Source organism: Mus musculus, chromosome 18 (assembly GCF_000001635.26).
Source record: "Mus musculus strain C57BL/6J chromosome 18, GRCm38.p6 C57BL/6J".
NCBI classification, from domain to species: Eukaryota; Metazoa; Chordata; class Mammalia; order Rodentia; family Muridae; genus Mus; species Mus musculus.
The window spans coordinates 24,904,566-24,928,260 of record NC_000084.6 but is presented as its reverse complement, the minus strand read 5'-3'; the positions used below and the strand labels follow the sequence as shown (position 1 = coordinate 24,928,260).

General features: G+C 45.3%; 1 protein-coding gene across 6 annotated transcripts in view; it reads right to left on the bottom strand.

Moving 5' to 3' along the window:
* The window catches only part of Fhod3 (formin homology 2 domain containing 3), a 425,120-nt gene that overhangs the window by 205,247 nt on the left and 196,178 nt on the right, over window positions 1-23,695 (bottom strand). The window lies entirely within an intron of this gene.

Sequence of the window (23,695 nt, the reverse complement as noted above, 5' to 3'; positions counted from 1 at the left end):
CTGCCCTGGGACTTGGGATGAGCCTGGGATTTGGGCTTCAGGTGCTGCTCACTCTCGTGAATCCAGGTGACACTGTGCACCTGTGCCTCAGATGTCCTCCCGCTGCTCCTGGCTTCTCTCTGCCATCTGCCTGTGCCCCTTGTGTGTTAGGGTCACCAGACTGCACCCTTGTACCCAACTCTACTGTAGAGCTCCACACACAGTTTCTGACTGTGCCTGACTCGGGCAATGGCTTTGCTGACCCTGTGCCAAAGTGGCCACACCCATGTCCTTCAATCCTTGAGATTCAGAAGCAGCAATGGTCTACCCAAACCCAGAGCCTAGGCCAATTCAGACCCAGAGCATCTCTCAAGGCTATCTAGATAACACTGCGTCTCCAGATAACACTTTATGCTGCCCAAACCTCAGGGGTAAGTTATAGTATCTCGACCCCATGCTGCCAGGAGCAGCTCCTACTCTACAGGCCTCAAAGAATACTACCCATGTGCCTCCTTAAATGACAGCACCCCGAGTTTCTTCACCTCACTGGAAATGTCAGACGAGGCCAGCCCTCTTAGGCCTCATCTTGCAGAGACTAGACAGAGACTTCTGGCAACCACTGCTCCTCTCATCTACTGCTCAGCCCCACATCCTTCCTTTGCTCAACTGACTGTCTCCTCAGCCCTAGAGCGACCTCACCACACTGAGTCTGGACCAGTCTTCTCCCACCCGAGCCCTCTCAGTCCTCAGTCCTCACTCCCCATGCTTTCGGTGAAAAAACCCAGAGGCATCCTTGCAGGCTGGCACAGTTACCCGAGTTCTTGAATAAGTACACTACACAGTTCCTTTAAGGCAGAAGCTCCCCTTTGTACATCCTACTGACCATAGAACCAACTTCTCAGTGTCTCACATGGGCTTGCTAAGCCTCAGTGGGCAGACCAGCAAGCTGGTGTCAGTTACGGAGGGGCCAGTAAGATGATCCAGCAGGGTGAGGATAACATTATGAAGAGCTTTGAACACCAGGATGAAGTGAAACTGTCTCTTTCCCAGGTAAGCATTTAGCTTTAGTAACAAACTCTTTCACAAAAGAATGCTGTTGTTGCTTTAACCATTCAAATGAGCTCTGCAAATGTAAGCCTGAAATGTCATGGGTGAAAATGCAAGACCTTTGACTGAGGGGCCATTTCTGCTTCAGAGGGATCCCGGGAGGCAGAATAACACACAGAAAACTAACCGCTTACCCCACCCATGCCCACAACCCAGTTCTTAATCAAAAGAGAGAGAAGAGCAGGGGGTAGGGGTTGTCAGTAAAGAAAAAAAAATCACACTAGGAAAATGCTGTTTATCAATAGATATAAATAATAAACTATTACAAAGTCTAAGCTATTTAAAATGGATTTATTGAACATGCTTGGTAAGAGACATAATTTTAAATTATTTTTATTTATGTGCATTTGTGTGTGCTTGCTTGACTATATGTGCAATACATGTGTGTGCAAATGCCCAGGAGACACCCTCTTTATAGCAAAACCTAGTAAGATTTGTCTGAGGTCCTCCCAGGGACACTGAGCTATTAGGCACTAGATATTCCATTCTGTCTAGCTAAGACAAATCCATCATGAGGGAGTTTGCGTAAAGAAGTAAGATGAGCCAGAAGTCTGCAGAGCACACTGACAGAGAGCAAGTTGTAGGGATGTGTGTAATACCAAGCTCCTGCCAGCTGTCTGAAATGAACAGAAGTTGGACAGTGATGTCAACCTTTTCAGCACTCAAAACCATCCAAGGGTAATCTGATAAAAGAGTCAAAATAAGAAGTTTAATTGGCAGAAAGCTCATAGAATTTAATGGTGCATATGATGCTGGCTTTGGATAACCCCTGAGCCAATGAGATCACTCTTTGCCCAGAGGACCATGCGGTAGATCTTCCAATGCTATCTGAGGCTGAAAGGAAAAGAGGAGAAATGAGGCAGGACACCAGCACAGCACCACCAGGCGAGGGATGTGCAGTAAGAGGGGGTGAGGACATTCTGCACTCATTCTTTGTGCAGGAAAGAAGAAAGTGCCCAACAGGAAGGCTGAGAAACTTGGGATCTTACGATCAGAAACACGGAGCACTGTTCCCAGCAGCCCGTTTCAAATCACTCGATTATTTCAGTCTCCGGTTTAGCGGCCTGGAAGGGACAAGCCAAGAACACTAAAATGCCATGGGCCTCTTCACATATGACAGGCTCTATCACGGGAGTCTTTGATTTTTTGAGACTTCTCTGTCTTAGCATTGTACCGAGGGTCCGTTCTCTCGCAGACATTCCTGGACCATGGGGGAGATTCCTTCATTGTAGAGTCTACCATAAGCCAGGTACTATATGAAGTTCTGCTCAGAATTGGACATGGAGGGTCTGGGTGCAAATAAGAGAAGGGTGCAGTCCTCACAGAGGGCGGTAACTTGTCGGGGAGACAAATCGTTATGGGTATTGCAGTGGCTAATCTCAGCTGTCAACTTGACAAAAGCCCAAGCAGCCAGGCACACCTAGGAAGGATCTTCTTAATTGGATCTACTGAGTGGAGAAGACTCACCCTAAATCTGGATCATTGGAAGTCAGAAGACATTGCCTAAATCAGAGCCACACCTTCTGGTGGCAGAGGCCACATAAAAGGGCTTAGGAAGAGGAAACTTTAGCTTTCGGGCTGCTTGCCCTCACTCTGTCTGTCACATGTGTCTGTCCTGTCCCTCAGGCATTTCTTCACTAATATGAGAACCTGTTTCTTCAGGACTAGTGTAGACTGAAGCCCAGCATTCCTCGAGACTCCAGCATCAGATCAGATGTTGGAAGACTTGAAAAATCCAGTCTCCTGAACTTAACAACTGCCAAGTGTTTGGCCTTTTCACTGGGAGAAATCCTCTGTTGATCTAGCAGGGCCACAGCCCGTAAGCCATTCTAACAAAGTTTCCATATCCATAGCCTCTCTCTCTCTCTCTCTCTCTCTCTCTCTCTCTCTCTCTCTCTCTCTCTCTCTCTCCCTCTCTCTCTCTCTCTCCCTCTGCCTGTCCCTCCTTACTCTGTTTCTTTTAGAGAGGCATGACAAATGCAGATACTCTATACAATGGGGAAGCCACACCGCACAAGAGCAGCACAGGCAGAGAGATACACTATAGTGAGCTAAGGCAGCACACAGAGCAAAAGGCTGAGTATAGGGAAGATTTTAGAAAGTAGCTCAGTTTCATACACAACACACACAGAGCCAGGAGGATGTCCCCGCCACAATGGCAATGCAAGTGTCTTCTCACTTTCCCCACCATCTATCTGGCCCCCACCCATGTAACATGAATGTAACATGAAGGCCTGCATGTTATAGACAATTTGTGCTCATGGTGAGAACCCTTAACAAATGCACTCTAGTATTTGACCCAGTGAGAGGACAACATGGTCACCAGAAGGGGACAGAACAATGGCTCAGGAAGCTGCTCTGTGGCCACCACTCTTGTCAGTCAGTATAAGGCTGAGTAAGAAACAACAGCCAGTGCAAGACTGACTCTGGACCACACAGCTGCAGAGCCAAAAGCAAGCAGAGAAGACCCAGTTGTTTCTGTCAAGAAACCCACTGGGTTACATGACAGAGTGCAAGAATGCATGCTCATATCCCTCTGCACACAGGACAGTCACGGGCACAGGGGTAGACCTTGGACTCAATCCCTTTCTATAAGAACACATGATTTGTCAGAAATCTAACCTAGGCCAGATGACTGACTCAGACCAATGCTTCTTAAATATTTCTACTGAGGATCCCAAAAGTTTTTGTGCTTAATGTTGATTTTCAACTTGACAAGATCTAGACTCATTAAAGAGATAGTGTCAGGCATGTCATCCAGGGTTACTTGAGGTGGGAAGACCCATACTAAATGTGGGGACAGAATAAGAAAGAGAGAGAGTGTGTGTGTGTGTGTGTTCAGCACCGTGGAGCCTGGGGGTGGAGGTGGCAGAGCAAGCCTGAGACAACCCTTGCCCTGTGCCATGCAGGCCCAGACAAGCAGATGACACCCAAGACAACCCCAGCTTGGCTCCACATGACATGGTTGGGACATAGCACTCCTAGACCACTCCTGAAGTGACCCCAGACACCCAGAGGCCCTTGGCACTACTAAGATGACGTACTGGCTGGTTTTGTGTGTCAACTTGATACAAGCTGGAGCTACCACAGAGAAAGGAGCTTCAGTTGAGGAAATGTCTCCATGAGATCCAAACTGCAAGGCATTTTCTCAATTAGTGATCAAGGTGGGAGGGCCCATCATGAGTGGTGCTTATAGTCTTAGGTTCTATAAGAAAGCAAGCTGAGCAAGCCAGTAAGTAGCATCCCTCCATGGCCTCTGCATCAGCTCCTACTTCCTGACCTGCTTGAGTTCTAGTTCTGACTTCCTTTGGTGATGAACAACAATGTGGAAAGTGTAAGCTGAATAAACCCTTTCCTCCCCAACTTGCTTCTTGGTCATGATGTTTGTGCAGGAATAGAAACCCTGACTAAGACAGATGAGCAAGTAAGTGGTGGAGAGATGGAAGAGAAAGAAAAGCAGAAAGATGAGTGCACAGTAAAGAGAAGACTCAAGGGTAGTAAGGAACAGCCTCATGTGAGTAGCCAATGAGGCCACCTAAGGCCACGGTAAGGCCCTGGCCTGTGCTACCACTGTGGGCCATGTCTGGGTATGTGGACCTGCTACAGTGGGGGATCGGTGGGATGGGGGGTGGGGTCTGTTACAACAAAAGGCCAGGTGAACATGCCTAGTTTGGGCTGCTGCCCAGGGCCAAGTTGATGTCTGAGGGCTGTGCAGAGATGCCTTCACCCCTCATCTGGGCATCATGGGAGAGCTGGCTCCAAAAGCATGAGAGCAAGAAAGCAGGCAGGCACTGTGCCTCACTTAGCCCTGGTTGTTAGAGGTGTAGGTGAGCCAGCTCAAGGGTGTGATTATGGAAAGCTGCCCCTGTCTGCTGTGTGGCAGCATAGATGGAAGGGAGATGCTCCTTCCACCCCCACCCCTCACCACCTGGACAAACGTGAGAGCTGGCCCCAGGGTCACGAGAGTGGAAGAACTGTTCCTGCTCCTCCTTGGCTGCAGCACTCTAGGGAGTAGGCCCTGCACCTCACCTGGGCAGCACAGTAAAACTGGCCCTGCGGGTGAGGGTGAGCCAGTCCCAAGGGCATGACAGTAGGAGAGCTGACCCTGCCCCTTGTTAGCTACTGTACTCCATTGAATGAGCTAGCCAGGGCAGACCTGGAGAGCCTGCTCTGGTGGTGTGGGTGTGGGAAGAGTCAGTGGTCTGACCAGCTCAGGCCAAGATCCAGGGCTGTGAGTGAGCCCACTCCAACATCTACCCCATTGATGAACTGCTGGCACACATGAAGGGGCTGGTCCTGTAATCCAAAGCTGCAGGATCTCCATGACCCACGGCAACAACAGGATGTCTGAGAGGATCACAGTGAGGATCCAGTATTGATGGTGTAGTAGAAGTCAGAGGCCTCGAACCAGACTAATGACTCATTGCAGTGACCATTTGCAAGTAAAGAAGTGTGAACAAAAGGGAATGCTGTGGGACACACTGACACACTACAGCTACCACACGATATGTTTTTCTTTTGCAGGAAAGGTTGCAAGGGAAGAGGGTGGGTACAAAGGGACAGGGAGATGAGTGGGACTGGGGTGCATGATGGGAAACTCTCAAAGAATCAACAAAAAGATAGATAGATAGATAGATAGATAGATAGATAGATAGATAGATAGACATACAGACAGATGAAGAAAGTGTACTGAACACCAGTAGCCATCACTTTCTCCTTTTTGATGGTGGATGAAATGTGGCCAGCTGCCTCTTGCTCCTACCACCACACCCTCACTGAGCTGTATTCCCTAGAACTGTAAGCCTGCCTTCCTTCAGACATTTTTGTCAGGTCATCAGGTAGTCATGTAAAACAGGGATACAACCCCATTTTCTGAGACAATAAATGTCAAAAATAATTAAAATAATTCTTTGGTATACATGTTACTTTGACATTTATTGATGACTAAAGCAAATCTGAATACCAATGAGATGAATGTGTTTATTTATTTTTACATAAAGAATTAAACCTTGGCTGAATATTTCAGAAAAACTTCAGCATACAGAGCCCCTTCATTACTTTTCAGAATTGATCAATGGTTTAATTTAATAACTGTCAGTGTTGAAACATTGCTTCATGCAAATACATAGTATAAAATAGCAGAAGTGTGTTTCAGACCATTTCATAAAGTTGGAGATTCTGTCCTGATTCCAAGACAACGTTCATTTAATGGTTCTAATTTTATGAAACTCAAGGACAGCAATTATTAAAATCAAATACTCTAACATAATGCAATCCAAAGATAACTAATTTGATACTTATGTAGTAAGGAATAATAATAGAAAAATACTTAAGGCCTTTGCTTTCTATAATTCAACCATTATGTTTCTACAAAAGTAGACATCTTTCTTTGAATTGTGTTTATTGTATGTGTGTGTGTGTGTAAGAGGTGTGTAAGAGAGTGAACATGATCAGAGGAGCATGCATGCATGTGTGCTCTGGTCAGGGCCCACGTATGTAAGTCTGAAGACAACTTTGGACATTGGTTCTCTCTTTCTATTGTGAGATTCAGGAACCAAACTCAGGCTGACACAACAGTACTTTTATCCACTGAACCATCTCACTAGCTCAAGAGCAGAAAACTTTCTGTGAACAGTGAAGAACGGTGTAATTCGTAACAAACAATAGTGTCAGACTGAGCAGATGTATGTCAGTGCCCATGGTGCAGTGACACCCGTGTGCTCGGAACCGAGGCTACAGTGACATCACGTGACGTAACACAGGCACATGCCATCAGAAATGCCTCCTTCACATTCATGGCATATTCAATGTTGAGTTAAATTTTGATTATCACAAGTTCAGAAACCTTTAATTGTTGACAATTTTTCATAACTTTTGCATGCAATTATGCCACCCCACATGGGGTCCTGGCCACAGTTTTAAAAAGCTAGGTCTCCCCTTTGACCCACTACACGTACCTGGGGTGACCTTGCTCATAAGTCAACACTCGGTCCTGCCACATGTCTATAGTGGCCAGAGGGGATGTAGGCTGGAGAACAGTCCCATGGCTCACCACCAGGTACTAGATGAGCAGTCCACTGTCTGCAGAGATCCAGCTTCCAGTCCCACACATCTGCTTTCACAGCAGAGTAGGGAGGGGCAGGGCTTCATCATAGCTAGGCAAGGGTAACAGCTCAGCTACAGCTACAATGTACAAAATGGTCTAATCATTTTTGGCCCCAAGCACCTTTTGCATCAATACATCAACTGATCCGAGTCAACTTTGTCATCTATATGGAACAGAAAAGTTGCTATTTCCTGTCTTCTAGCCCAAATATCACCAGAAACCTGTGTGCTATCACTTGTCCACACAACAATGAGTATTTGGCTTGAGCACATTTCACATTTTATGAAATTCCCAAGAAACGTGATACACTAAGCTGATTCCTTTTTAAAGGAAAAAAAATTAATTCTGAAAAAGAAACATCTTGAACAACCATGCAAAGAATAGCCCAAAAAGCTAGTTCCTAGTTTTTGAAAGGGATGATATAGGATTGAACTACTTAAAATTTATTGACTATCTTTGGAGGCATAATAATGCTGATATTGGAGAAAATAAGTGGGGATGGAGGCAGTCAGGATTTTCATCCAAATCCTAACTTAATACAGTGTTTTCTTGGTCTATCCACTCTTACTAGAAGGCTATCCTAAAGCTCTGCCAAGTTCCTTGTGGTAAGAGGCCTCAGCCAGAGGCCTCCTGTCTCCACTCCATCTGTGTACATTGGGTTTATACTGGGTAGGGGAAAGAGTTGAATGGGGACACAGAAACGAAGTAAGATCATGTCTGGAAGAGGGCCCTGTCTGTCTTCACAAGAGTGCCCTAAGACAAATGTGTGCATGCGTGTGCATGCACACACACACACTCTCACACACACACACACACACACACATTCAAGCACTTAAATCTAGACTCCACATATTGAGAGCATGCTATGTTTTCACAGTGCCAAGTTATGAAATCGATCTAGATGGCCACCAACAGAAGAATGGAGGAAATGTGGTCCTTAGATGCATATTATTTCCCTCGCCTATACATTAGAATGAAATGCTGCCATTTGCAAGAAAATGAATGGAGCTGGAGGTCATTACAGTAAGTGACAGTCCTTTGTTTGAACAGAGATAGACATGAGCAAGAGTCAGTGAGTCCAACGAGCCTCTGTCTCTTGTGGCAGAGGACCGCCAAGGCATGTGAGAGATGCATGCCAGCAGTGGCATGGACTTCAGCTTCAGTGGTTGTTCTACAGTTGCCCAAAAAGCCCAGCATGTAAATCCAAGTCACTGTCCTTGTGAAACCAACCCCTCCCTTTCTCCAGGACTGCTGTCTCTTCTGACGTTGCATGGTGCTTTGTGCCAATTGTAGGAGCCACAGATAGCTTAGGATTGTGAGCCTTTGCATGGGGTTACATCTGCTTCCTAATTCTGTATAACAAATAGCCACAAAATTCAGCAGCTTAAAACAACATGTAAGCATCATCTCACAGTTCCTATGGGGCCCCAGCCTGACCAAGGTCTCCCCGGGCTGTAATCAAGCCTATGGGACTGTGGTCTCAGCTGAGGCTTGGGATCCTCTTCCAGATATATGTGGTTGTTGGCAGATTTCATTTCCTTGCAGCTGTGGAGCTCATGGTGACTTGCTTCTTCAAGGTCAGAAAAGGGATTTCTAGATTTTACTTGAAGAGTCTTATCCTAAGTCAGATCGTCTTCCCTTTGACCGAGAATCAACAAGTTGAGAAGCTTAACTACGTCTGCAAAATCCGTTCACCTTGGCCTGCTAATGTAACCTCTTTATGGCTAAGGACAGCCACAACCCCAGCACTCTCACAGGTCTGGCCTGCGTTTAAGAGGAAAGGGTCATACAGGTTGTGTATCAGGAGAGGCATTCTTCTGGGCCATCAGAAATCTGCTACAAACTTCCCCCACTGCCTTCTAAATACACAGTCCTTAGCACCTGGATGAATTACTTTTCTCATTGTTGTAACTAAATATCTGATAACCCCAACTTAAGGGAAGGTGGGTTTACTTTGGCTTCCTCTCTGAGGGTTCAGTCCATCATGGCAAAGATGAATTGTTGGGAGGAACAGGATGCAGCTCGTCACAAGAGACCACAGCCAGGAAGCAGAGAAAAATGAATGGTGGTATTCAGGCTGCTTCTTCCTCTTCAGTCAGTGCAGGACCCCAGCCCATGGGATGGTGCCAGCAACAGTTGCTGCTCAGTTAAAGCTCTGGCAACACCCCCCATACACATGCCAGAGCTAGGCTTCCACAGTGACAATGGAGACCAGTCACCATGGCACATTATTCTTGAGCTTGGTGCAACATCTTTGTATTTCATAGTTTGCTGTGATTTCTTCTTCCTTTATTCTATTTCAAAATGACTGAATCTTACAAAGCAATTAATTGTCTTAGTTTGGGTTTTACTGCTGTGAACAGACACCATGACCAAGGCAACTCTTATAAAAACAACATTTAATCGGGACTGGCTTAAGGTTCAGACGATCAGACCATTATCATTAAGGCAGGAGCATGGTAGTGTACAGGCAGGCATGGTGCAGAAGGAGCTCTGAGTTGGACATCTTTATCGAAAGGCAAACAGGAAAAGACTAGCTTCCAGGCAGCTCGGAAGCCCAAGCTCAGATTGACACACCCACTCCAAGGCTACACCTCCAAACAGTACCACTCCCTGGGCCAAACATATTCAAACCGCTACAAAAACCAAGTAAAACCCACGATTGAGTGAATAGATCCATCAGCCTGTCTTTATCTATTAAGGATTTTAATCATAGAACAGTCGGATAGAGTGTGAATTGACAAAAATAATCAATGAAATACAATGAAAAAATTAACAATGAAATCAATGTTGAAGAGATCAATGTTAATGAAACCTTCTCGTTAAGATCTGGAGATGTTAAAGCAAGAAAGAGAATCTACAAAGGCAGGTGCGGGCCAGTGTAATGACTGCACTTAGAAGAAGAGTGGATTTAACTAGGAGAAGTAGATTTAACTGCCCTGAATGGACACAGTACCTTGAAATGCATTGACTGTCTGAATGAAAAGTGGAGTTGGCTAATGGCACTTGGTAGCTTACAATCAGCCGTCTTTGCTAAGCGACTGATTATACCTGCCCCTGCCCACTGGCCTCGGACTCTAGCTTCTCTGCTCTGTCAATATGAACTTGAATAACCAGCAACTTCTAGAAATACTTCAGGCGTTTAATGCTAAATATGACTACTGGGGCGGCACACTCACTGGATTGGGCACTTTAGAGGATTACCCAGTAGCCACTGTAAGCCTCCCTCCTCCCCACCCTTATTATGTTATAGCAGCTGTGTCCCTGTAGAGACTCCTTATTAGAGCCAGTAAGACATTGGCTGGACAGAAACTCTTTGGGCAACGTTGGGAATGTGGCTGGATACAAGTAAAGATAGGGAAGCCCCACCTCACCCCCAAACATAGTCTTGGCTGTAACTCTTTTTCCAGGGACACCAACCATCTCTCTACTCCAGTTTGGCTTCACCAATAAACCCAAGCCCTATGGAATTTCTGAGCATACCCCTGTGTCTCAGCCCTTGGGTTCTGTAAGACAGGACGCCTACTCCTGAACCTTTGCTACTGGCCTCACCATATATAGAAACTCACCTGAATAGAAACTACACTTACCTAACCTGTCAAGTTTCTGAACCCTTTAAAAAGATTCTGTACAAACATTTCTGATGACAAAGAGCAGTAGTTCCTCATCCATGCCAATGGCACAGATGGACTCGATATGACTTGAGCACAGCTGGCTTTCCTGGGAGTTGAAGCAGGATAACAGCTGTTTGGAGACAGTCTGGGATCCTAGAGCAGTAGAGACACAGCCCAAAGAGGAGGATGCGAACAGCTCCGCCTTTCTCCTTTCAGCCTTTTATATTTTACTTAGAACCTTAGAGAGAGAAGGGATTTACAAAGGCCATCCAATAACAGCTGACCCCTGTCACCTGGTCACAGCCAGCTTGTTTCTAAGGCGACACAATGAGTCCTATGACTAGGAGGTTTTAATTGCCACACACCTGTTTGAAATCAACTCTGCAGTCAAACTGCCTCCTAGCCCCTCATCTTCAAATAGGCAGAGCTCCTGCGCCCTCCCTGCTGAGAGCGGCTGACAGACATCACTAATCAGCTATGGCGCTCTTTCCTGCTGATGCTGGATGTGGCTTCAGAATCCTCAAAGACTGTTCCAGAATGGCACCACAGATCAGTTTGTGTTGGCAGGAGAAAGAAACTCATTTTCCAACTCTTGGAGCTTGTCTGCCGTCAAAAATCAACTTTCCTGCAACTTCTACTTACTGCTTCTAATCCATCTTTAAAAGGAAAAAAAAGGGGGGTCTCTTCTTCCAAAAACAACCACTTACTTAGCTAACTACATCTAAACTCACCCACTGATTAAATCCTAGGAGGCTCGAGGCCAAGCCCATGGGTTACCTGGGAAGGAAAGGAGCAAGTGGGTGCATCATTCCAGAAGACTCGGGGATCGTAGAAGTGACAGAAGTGACTGTGCAGCTGAGAAGCAGCAGAGCCCTATGCTCCCCGTGTGAACTGTTCCCAGGAGAAAGTGAGCGTGACCCTTGACAGAGTCTCATTGTAAGAAGAGACAGAAGAGGTAGAGAAGGAAAGAAAGAGATAAAGAAAGAATGCTGAAAACTAACTCAAATAAAACCCCTCCAAAACACATCGACCTTTCAGCATGCACTCAATGCTCCAGCCTCACACCTTCTGGTTGTGTGCATGAAGTCCTTAGCATAAGGTTAACACTTGGTCAAAGTCCCTCACTGTACAGTGGACAAAACAAGAGGGACAAGGCATGTGGCTCATTCATTCAATGTCTTTACCTGTCAAACATCCAAGATACTTACAAAGATGCCAGTGCTGGGGCTACAAAGGATGGTGTACATCATTCTGTCACCAAAGAACTTGTCCCCTGTTTCAGAAGCAGGAAAATAACTATCTCTCATATAAAACAGACTATATGCAGTACAGCCCACATCTGTGCATCCCATCTGGTAAAATCATGACACACAAAATCAAGATAGATACCATCATAAACAACTGATCCAGCAAACATATCAGCAAGGGTTTTTAACCATTTGGCACACCCTAAGGATTGTGGTTCACCACATGTTGTCAGTGATGTGTGAAGACCAGGTTATATGCAGAACACCAAAACACTAGGGTCCGACAGTCTTCTTGGGATTATAATACCTGACTACCACCTTGAAGGAAAAGCAGAATGCAGATGTTAAAGTATAAACCCACAATGGGGATACACAAGCAGCTCATAAGCTGAAGCAGAGAAGAGAATCCCCCTTGGGGCAGCAGATGTTCATTCATGATGGCCTAGACAGGCAATGAAGACACAGAGTATTGTTCTGGTGGGGTCTCCCCACATGGAAATCCCAGGACTTCATGGATGTCAAAGAGGAGGGGGACAACTGAAGACAGGAACTGAGAAGAGCAGGTCAACAATGAAGGAAGTTAAGCCTTGACACTGGGTACAAAAGGGACCAAAGATAGATAGGACTGGAAAACACTGAGATCCACTAGGAAGTGGGAGATGGTGGGAGAACAGGTTAGGAAAGAAAAAGTGTTGGTCTGAAGTCACAAGGTCAACTGTGAATGAAGATACAGAGCAATATGAAAGGACAGGAGAGGCAGACAAGTCTGGATTTGATGGCTCGCCATTACAGGTACCTGGGAAGTAGGTTTAGGAGACCCTCGGTCACCACCTTAAACATGATGAATGATGATGCTCTTGGTGGGAATGGCGTGCAGAGACGTTGGGGCGGCTCACTGAGTAAAATGAAGTTGGGACCAGGTTTGGGATGTGGTGTTCTGGGACTAGAGAGACCCAGAACATGCATGGCTCACAGATCAGAGGTGTCAGAAAATATCCTGAAAATATCTATTACAGGCAAAGACTCAATGTCAAGAACACAGTGACCCTGGGAAGTAGCCCTGTTCATTTAGTTCTGCAAACTCCAAGGTGAAGAAATCTATGAACATACCAATTGGCTGTCTAGCAAATCCCAGCCAAGAAAATAGATTAAAGTTTGCCTCAAACATGCTGTTTAACCATAATCCTGGATCTGTAATTCAAAACTGTGTAAAAAGAAAACCACATGCAAGGTCAAGTAATAAACAGCCAAGAGAGCAATGACTGTGCTCTGAGAGACACCTAGTCGATAGCTCCTGCAGAAAAGCCCTGACTGAGGAAAGGACATGGTGCTGAAACACAGCTGTGGTTTAAGTATAAAGGAATATTCCTGTGTATTGTAATGTGATTTGTCTGGGTACAATGCCACACTTTGTATAGGAAGAGCCAAACATCTATGTTTCTCTTCCTTCTGTTTTGAAGCAGATAAAAGGATGATCACAGAGCCCTTTACCAGCCTTCCTTCAAGTAAAATATTTACGGGCTTGATGACATAGGGTTATAAGAAGTTTCATTTTATTTTATGTATTTACTCTTGTCTGAAAGACAGCTTGAATTTCTGGAGAGATGATTCTACATAGAATGCATTGGGAACGCTATAAATAACCTACTTAGAAGAATGAGGTGCAGCTCAATGGTGGAACAACTGGTCCAGTGTGTACCAAGCCCAGGTTTGATCCCAAGCACACACCCAACAGCACAGAAAGGAGTCATTTGGACTTAACTAGAACTACGTATTTTCATTACTTTTCTATTGCCTTGATAAAACACCATACCTAAAAGCAGGTTTTAAAGATCGATAGTTTATTTTGGCTTATGGTTCCAGAGGGATGAGTGAAGCATTCTGGACCAGAGGGATGGCAGAAGCCCAGAGATCATGAATCAGGCTGCGCTAAGTGGAAGGAAGGAAGGACAGGCTATTTAATCTCAAAGCTTACTTTGATCCCAGTGGCTTACTTCTTCCAGCAAGGCTGCACCACATAAAGTTCCCCAAACAGTACTGGGAGTCGGGTGTTCACATACTCAAGCCTATGGAAGACGTTCTCAATCAAGCCAACACACAGCAGCACTGGGTGATGCATATAGCTTTACCATTTCCACCGTTTAAAAAGAGTCCGACGTCAGCAAGTTCACACAACCCTGCCTAACGATGCTGCAATGTTGGAGGTAATGTTTGCCAGGCACACCCAGCTCTGTATGTCTCTGTAGACTCTTTATCTGCTACCATTTATTAATGTTTGCTACTTCCAACAAAGGCGTTTTTAACTTATAGATCTGAAATTTAGACTTAGGCATTCTGTAATTATAGGATAAATAGCACTCACTTAAGAAGACAGGAGGAGAGGAAAGCAAAACCACCCTTAAAGATGGCAACAACCTGGAGTCAGAAAGAGAGTGGCCATACCACACTCACTCATGCATATGAGGGGCTAATGAGCTGGGGCTGCCCTCCCTACTATTCAAGCATGCTCTCTGACCTCAGATTAGAAAAGGCAGAAAAGGCATTTTGTTGTATCGAAGGCATGGCTCTGTCTCTGCCCTCTCTTGCCCCCTCTGGTGGGAGATGGTTAGTGCACAGGCCACAAGCTATGCTGAGTCCAATAACTCAGAACTTCCAAAATAAACAAAATCAATCAAACAAAAACCCAACAGCCTCCAAACCACCTCCTCTTAAGTTCCCTCGGATGTCCCATGACAAGGGCAAGTGGGAAGGGTTCAGAAGCCAAGCACCTGAAATATGACAGCTACCTCCACTCCAGCAGGCCCACCCAGACACAACAGGGACTGCAGCTGGCTCTGGAAGACACTGGGCAGCAGGTGGCTTCCTGTTCTGGAAACAGAACCCTGCAGATATTGAGGCAGCAGAGTCGGGTGAGGGTACACTGTGCTTCAGTCTGGAGAAACCAGGAGAGAGATGGAACCATTCTAACTTGAATCCAAATTTTGCCCCTGTTCTTGAAAAGATTGAAAGAAGAAAGACACAGGAGGGGCTGGCCAGTCTCTGAGACAGTTTTCTAAGGAGGTGCAGGGAGAGGGGAGGGGCCACAGACCTAACAAACACTCTGAAGACTGTCAAGAAGCATTTCTGTCACCATGGATACCCAGCAACCACCAGAGGGACTTCACATCTCTCTGTCCCCAGAAAGAGCAAACAGTGGCTCTCTTGACAAAACCAAACCTCTCAGCAGGTAGCTGATTATGCCTGCAGGTCACATCTCCAACAGGTGCTAAGCTGAGGCTGGGGAGAGAAGAACATCACAGCTACCAAGCTAAGTTTTCACTGGGAGATAAAACATTTGCTGGCCTCAGAGACAGCACCAACCACAGAGCAAATTCAAGTGTAGCTTGGTGAACTATTAAGGTATCAGTTTCCTTGCAGAGCTAAGTAAAAGGTTTCTTATAAGAGCATGGCTGACCCCAAAGCAGCCACATCATCAAAAGTCCCCCAAACCAGAATGGTCGACTTCCTTATGGCTGCCATCTTAGTTTGCTTTCTATTGCTGTGATAAAACACAAACCAGTCTACCCAGTACCATGTAGCAGCACCCAGGAGGTAGCAAACACTCCTACTGAGTTGGGCCCTCCCACACCAATCATTAATCAAGAAAATGCCCTAAATTCTTGCAATCTAATAGAGGCATTTTTTTCAATTGAGGTTTCTCTTCCCCAAATAACTCTATCTTGCATCAGCTTGATTAAAACACAACAGCAACAACAATATCAGCAACACTATCCAGGATAGCTGCTTAGATGGAATCCCTCCTCACTTACCCTTACACACTCTACATATTGTATCACCTCCAGAGTCCCTGGAACCATGCACAGCTGGAACAGAATTATTCACAGCAAGGAGAAAGATAGAAGGAGTGGCTGGAATCTTCCCTCCCTCGCCTTCTATAAAGGAGCAGAAGCAGACCCCATCTTAAGGGTCACTTGCCTTGGCCACTCGAACTAAGATGATAATGGCCACTATGCTTACAACATAGTGTCCCACAACAGCACATAAAAGTTACATGGTCAACATGTGATTGAAAATCCCAAGAGACAGAAGTCCATGGAGACAAGACTTAAAAACCTTCAGGAAATAATGTAATATCCTTACAAATCAAGTTGACATATTCAATGCAAGACAACCAAAATTTCAAAATCATTGTTAATGACTGTGAAAATACATTGGTAAGAAAAATTATACCCAAATTACCAGGACTGGCCAAGACTGATGAAGCCATTAGGCCTCTAATAATTTGTTCAGTCTAAAACAATATGGAAATGCACATGCCTTCTGGTGTGACAACTCCATCCCTGGAACTTCTGCATTGGAAAAGACCTAAATGGCTTCCTGAGGTTTCTGTATAAGATTGGCACATTAGCACAATATTAATATTAATATTAATTAGTCTGTGATATTAATATCACAGACTGGGAAGTTAAAGCAAACAAGCTACCTCATCTCCAAGGAGACTTGTACATAGGAAGTTCCAGATGGAGACATCCAAGTTTAGCTGAGCTGGAATCTTCTCAGCTCTCTTCTCCTTGGCTTGTAGAAGGTGGTCTTCCTTTAATATGGGTCTGTGGCTTTACTTCCAATTAGTATAAGAATCATAGCCACAATGGGTCGGTGTCCACTCCAGCTAACTCTTTAAAGTCCCAGTTTCTAAGTGGAGACCCACCCTGAGGTGTGGCAGGTTATAACCTCAGCATATGAACCTGGATGGAAGCATTCAGCCGAGATCACATGATCAGTATGATGACGTCAATGACTGCCTCTGACAATAAAGGGTAGAGCTGCCAATGAATCCTTCAGATAAGCTTTTTACCTACCCATCAGTTGTCATAACACAGTGAGTACTATCCTGTTCATATAAGGACGCTAAGGCTTAAAGAAACAACTGTGCAAAGATCTAAGAGATGTCACACCACGACAACTGGTATCCCAGGGCCACATTTTTCAGCCACATCCTTCAGGGACATGGCTGGCTGACAATATAAAGACATCAATTTTTATGAAAGTCACAGATGAAGCAAGCATAGGGTGTGGAGACAGCCCCTGTTTGGCCTTTATGTGATAGTTGTAGTTCCAAATATTTAATTTCACAGTTTATTCAGTAAAGCAAAAAAGCCTTAAAAGCTACTTGCAATTTTTTAAGAAAAACATCTGTGTGATTCCATATTTAAGTGGCTGTCTTTTATTATTTTTTTATAGACAGTTTTTTAAAGTTTTAATTTATTATTATTGTATGGTATGGATGTTTTGCCTGCAATGTGTGTCTGTGTATCATATGTGTGCAGTGCCTACAGGGGCCAGAAGAGGGTGTTGTATCCCCTGGAGCCGGAGTTAGAGGCAGATGTGAGCCCTATGGGTGCTGGGAACCAAACCCCTGTCCTCTGGGAAAGTAGCCAGTGCTCTTCTGCCTGAGCCATCTCTCCAGCCCTGTAGCTAGCTGTTGAGATGTGCCTGACTTGAGACAGTTTTATACCACAGGCCTCTCTATGGACATCTTATTTTAGATAGGACTTGGTCAACAAGACAGACGTGTATGTGAGGTACAAGGCTTAGAACTGAGATGATAGCCTGTTATCCAACTCGGGTTCAGCTAATGTAGCAAGTTTCCAACCAGGACCTTCCATCCTCACATCCTAGTCTCTCCTTCCTCCCTGCCCATTTCCCAAGCTGCACTATCCCGACTGTAAGTTACTGTGGGTTTTGAGTGACACCTTTTTGCCCTTACAAATTCATGACATGTATTGATGGGGAAGAGGCATACTAGAGTGCTGAGCTTTGAACAATTTGTAAAATTGCTAAAGAGAAAATTGAGCAAATAAAGTTGTGGCTTGTACTTGAGAACCCAGTGCAAGAAGTAACAATGACGTCATAACTTCTGGAATGGAGCCGGGCTCTTCTGCTGTAGACGGTGGTAATTCTCACTTCACAGACTATGATGTCATTAGTCAGAGGTCTCAAGTGTAAGTGCATAGAGAGCAAAGAGGCAGCAGAATGAACTGGAAAAGGTCCAGGGCAACGCATCAGGAGTGGCAAATCATAAAGAAGCCAGAGCCGCCTGCCTGGGCTACCGGGAGCAGCTGCTTCCTTCTCTAACTGTAGCCATGCAGCACTGAGGACCCAGTGCTGCGCTTGAACTCAGTGGCTCATAGCAAATCAAATTTATCAATACTCACAATTAATTTTTTTTAAGTTTAAACATACTAAGTAAAGGAGAATGAACTACAGGCCCTACTTTCCTCCCTAGGCTGCCAATTTGGGCCAGTAGGCATGACTCCCTACCAGGAAGGGTCCCCCACTGCCAGACCCACTCAACAAGAAGAGTGACATCAAGCAAAAAGGAACCTCATCCCAGACACTGGCCTCGCTTCACACTACAGGACACAGTGTGCAGTGATGTCATCTATATCTGGTCAAGTCTGCAGCCACCGTGATGTTTCTAAAATCTAGATCAGGCACAGGAAGCCTACTCAGCAGGAAGAGTAAGTAGTGCCCAGCCCAGCAGAGGGATCAGGACGAGGGTGAGGAAGAGGAGGGGCCCACTAGTCAACAGGAAGCCCAGAAACCGGGGCCTCACCTTGGCTCAGAATCAAGCAGCCATGCCCCTCTGCTTCCATCTCTTCTCCTAACCATCACTTTGGGGCCTCCTCTGCCCATCTCTGTGCCTTTGGAACCCTACTTCTCATTTGGCTCCTCTGCTCTGAAACACTAAACTGCAAATCTGCGTATTTTTCTGACCTAGAGAATGCTCATGCAGATACTAGTGTGGCTGTCACTTCTGTCATCTATGTTCAGGTTTTCTGCCTCTGCCACTGTAGATGCTGACAAACACCATTTGGCCACACCCTGATACTCAAAAAGAATCCCCTCATGGCCAAGAGGCTTCGGATTTTCTTTTTCCTATAGTGGAATCTAGTGAAGGCTAGCTCCGGTGTATATGTATGTGTGTGTGCATATGTATGTATATGTATGCATGTATGTATGTATGTGTATGTATGTGTATTATGTGTATGTATGTATATGTGTGTATATATATATATATATGTATGTGTATATAGAGAGAGATATAGATATATATAGATATCAAGCATGAACTCTGGTTTCCTTTCTTCCTTTAAATTAAATTTCTCAATGCAGAACAATGGGTTTCATCATGACATTTTTGTGGGTTATCGTGATACTTTGCTCCTACTTTCCAGCCCCTACTGCCTTCCCCAACTCTTTCCCTTCCTGGAACTACTCCTCCCATCCCCCACGCTCCCCCCATTACCCCATTCTCCCCACCAGACTCCTCCCTCAAGCCAGAGAGTCCTCATTGTGTTTTCACACACGGTTACATCTAGATTCTGCGATATATTGTCTTTCTCTATTTGTTTCTCTGACCTCCTCTTAGAACTTCCTCCCCCATCTCCCTTCCGTTCCATGTTACAGACATGAATCCATGTGTACACATGTACACACACACACACATCTAGGCGGTGTATTGTGGAAAAGCACATGACGCCTGTCTATCTGTGTCTGCCTTATTTGCATCTAACAGAATGGGATCTTCAGTTCCATCCGCTCCACTACGCATGACACCATTTTGTTTTCCTTTATGGCTGAATCAAACTCCATCATGTAAATAGGTTACACGTCTAAACTTCAGTCATCGAATTCTGGACTTTTAAATATCAAATCTGCATTTTGTAATGCTGACAGTATTTACAGCATCTCTTTTAAAGTACAACAGAGGTAAAAAAAAATCTATTTTTCTTGTACAATAAAAGGTCTGAGCTACATGGGTTTTATATCATAGCTCTGATAATAACCACAGTGTTCAAGACTAAGCTTTGCTCTCAGCAAAATGATCAAATCAAATTTCTTCGCATGAGCCAGGTATGAAATTGCATTCTTTGATCCCAGCACTCACGAAGCAAAGCCCGGGGGAACTCTGTGCCTGTGAGGTCGGCCTGATGCGCACAGTGCATTCCAGGCCAGCCAGAAGCACATAACAAGCGAGACTGTGCCTTGAAAAACTTTTTTTCTTTGCATGAAACCTGCCAATCAAAGGAGGCTTCTCTTGGGGTTCTGCCAACATATACAGCTGGCCTTTGGGCTTTTCCACATCATTCTCTTTCCTTCCAGAACCTGGTATGTATGTGCAACTGGAATACGGTATCTAAAGTGTGCTGGGCATCTGCTTCAGAGCGGGGTTCAATGCTGCTCTCATCATCTCAGCCTCAGGGCCCTATGTGGCACATGGCCCACAGCAAAGGCTCCGTAATGTTTGTGGAAAGTTTAAGTTCCCAGGAATATACCACTCTAGGTCCTCCTTCCATAAGCATAATTGTGAGGTATAAAATTCCACGGTACATTTATATTAAACGCTGGCTATCCTGAAACACTGTAGATCATAAGCTATAGCCATCCAAGAATAACAACTCAGATAAATATTATTTCTCCGTGTTGTGCAGCTAGGACCTCTTCCCAGCAGTTTGCTCACACTTGTGGAGAGCGCTTGGCTGCCGTGGAACTCAAACCTGCCTTTACCTCGGCCAATAGACACTGAATGGAACATAACCAAGGCCTGAACCTCTATATTAAAAAAGAAGAAGAAAAAAAACCTCAGACATTGGGGCTAGAGAGATGGCTCGGTGGTTGGTTAAGAGCTATGGCTGTTCTTCCAGAGGACCCAGGATCGATTCCCAGCAATGACATGGTGGCTCCTGATCATCTATAACTCTAGTCTCAGGAGATCCAATATCCTCTTCTGGCCTTTGAGGGCATTGGGTTCACATGTGGTTTGCATGTAGACAAAAAAATAAAAGCTTCACACACACACACCACCGCCACCACCACCACTGGCTAACAGGACTAAATAGAAAATAATCCCATCAAATTTCTTCACAGATAGAGTCTTCTAAATGCAGATATAGACTTATCCGTATGCTGCTCCTCAGGCATGAGGGGCCACAGGTGTCACATCAAGCTGAGCTTTTAAGTGACCCCACAGGTAACTTCACAGAGCATAGGCCAGAGCCACCTTACCATCTGCAGTGCTGTTCCCTAAATGCTGCTAGGCCCAGTTTTGAAGCCAGTCAGTTCCCCTTCCTAAGTAACCCATCACTTCCAAACACTTCTGTATTAGTGTCCCACACCCGAAGTCACTACACACAAGATCTGATCACTCCAGGACACCAGTGGGCCTTAGAGCCTGTTAAAATAACTGTAAACAGCCAGCCCTGTCCTGCTCCAGTGTTCTCATTGCTGTGGTGAAACGCATCTTAGGGAAGAAAGGGTTTATCATGGCTCGCTTCAAGAGCACAGTCCTTTGTAGCAGGCACAGTGTGATGGGAAGTGGATCTCTAGGTATTGCAGCAGCAATGTGAGGCTCTCGGATACCCTGCACCAGTCAAGAAGCAGAAAGAAATGCTGGCAGTCAACCTGCTTCCTTCTTTTTATTTCATCTAGGACCCTGGCCCACAGGGCAATGCCACCCACATTCAGAGAAGGTTTTCTCCCCTTGGGAAAACCTTTAGAAGCAAGTCTCCTATGTGGCCTTAAACCCATTCATGGTCACAGTGAAGATTAACCATTACACCTTCAACCCTGCTTATTTTCTCCAGCTAGTTTTTCCCTCAGAAACTATGATGAAGGTGTTTGACCACAGTCCCCATTCCCGCTGCTGCTGGACAGGCCCCTGGTGTGCTCTGCCTGGCCCTGCCTGTCTTGCTGTGCTCTCTCCCAAAATCAATAACATGACTAGAAGACATTTGAAGACCTTGTCCTCCTGATCTCCACCTGCCCTTCCACTATTTCCACTCCAATGTAATATGGTCAAAACATGGTTGGGCAAATAGAAGCAAGTGGAAGGTTATTCTTGACTGTGAATGTCTGGTGCCTGCTGGCAATGGCAACAGTGCTCACAAGAACTCTGTTGAAGACACAGAGGACTGACTCAACACGTGGGTTAGGAAAAACAAGTTTCCTTGTATAAAAAAAAAAGTCACACCCCAAGAAATACATCATTCATATGCTCCCAGAAGATACATTTCTTGGCACAGGTTTCAGCAAGCTACGTCACAGTGTGCCGCTGAGTGAGCACGGTGCCCTGGTTGAGGTGACTCTCTTGAGACTCAGTAGATTCAGGGCAGACACAGATACACCTTCCCATGGAAAACGGCATGCTGGGAAGTGGCTTGAGTGGTGTGAGCAACGCCTCACTTTCCAGGAACTGACTGCACAGCAAGCCTTATAGTCTCTAATACGTAGGCGCTATCGAAAAGAAAAAGTGGGAAGACCAGGCCCTGGTGGTAGAATGAAGCATTACACCTCACATCTTACAAGTGCTGCCTAAGAGGGTCTTAACTGCAGACATTTTCTATGGGGGTGGCCTGGGGGTGGGGGGCAGCAGGTGCTTTCCAGGATCTCTCTGGGCATGAGTGGGCATTTTTGCTTGTTATCATCTGGCAAAGTACTATTAGCATCTTTTTGGTCCAGATCAGAACATTATAAATTAACTCACCACTGCAAGCTTCAGGATAAACACTTAGATGGCAGAGAGCCTAAATGGAGCTCATGATGTCAACCCCATTTACAGTTGCTGGAGAGCAGAATTCACAATACTCTACACCAGGGCCTTGTGCAAGGACTGATGTCCACTTGCACTCTGTGCAAAGATTCTCTGGGCAACACCAAGGCTAGCTATGGGGTGGCACTAACTGCTGCTTCCTAAGGGAGCTCTTCCCAGCCTTATTAAGTTTTTTTTTTCTTCTATGTGGACTTGTTCCTTCTAACACAGAGACAGCCGCCTCCTTTGGATACAATAGAGCATGCAGCTTGAGGTCTGTGTGTCTTTACACACCATCACAATTTCCAAGTTAATGACTAAATGATATGGAAGGGCAGAAACCATGCCTCTCAACAGCCAGGCATCCTTCCTGAAAACCGATTCAAATCTGTAACAAGCCCAAGGAAAGATGGAAGGTAACAGAAGGAGCCAACCTGCTATCTCACAGACATAGATGCACCACAGAGCAAAGGAAGAGGGTAAAGAAGATGCTACACACATGGCATTTAAGAAGGCAAACCCAAGGAGCAAGCACTGACTGGAGGATGTGCTCTGTGACCCCAGGGGGTTTTCCGTTGTGCCTTCTGCTCTGTGGGTTTTCATTAGCACCAGACAAGAAGGAAAGCTTGACTAACATGAGTCACATAACAATACGGGACTTAAAGAAGCATCCTCAGGGCCAGTGCCCAGCTGCCACCTCAGTCAAAACTCTAACCATGGGAGGCCGATATTCAATCACACAGCTTGTATACTTTCCCTTCACCCAAAGAGAAAAGGAAAAGATATCTGTGAGGTTTTTTTTTCTTTTTTATGAAAATCAGCTTGCAGTTTGTGGGGTCAGTTATTCACACTGAAGGGACAGGAACACGCAGGGAATGTGGCATCCTTAGGCACAAGGACTGACTTCTTTGAGTCTCAGTTAGTTTCAACTATAAAATGGGGATAATGTTGACTTATATGAAATGTCTCCTTTTGTAGTTCAAAACTATTGTTTCTGGCCCACCTGGACATAGGTTTGGGGTTATTATTTCCAGGAGAAAGCAAGATTAAT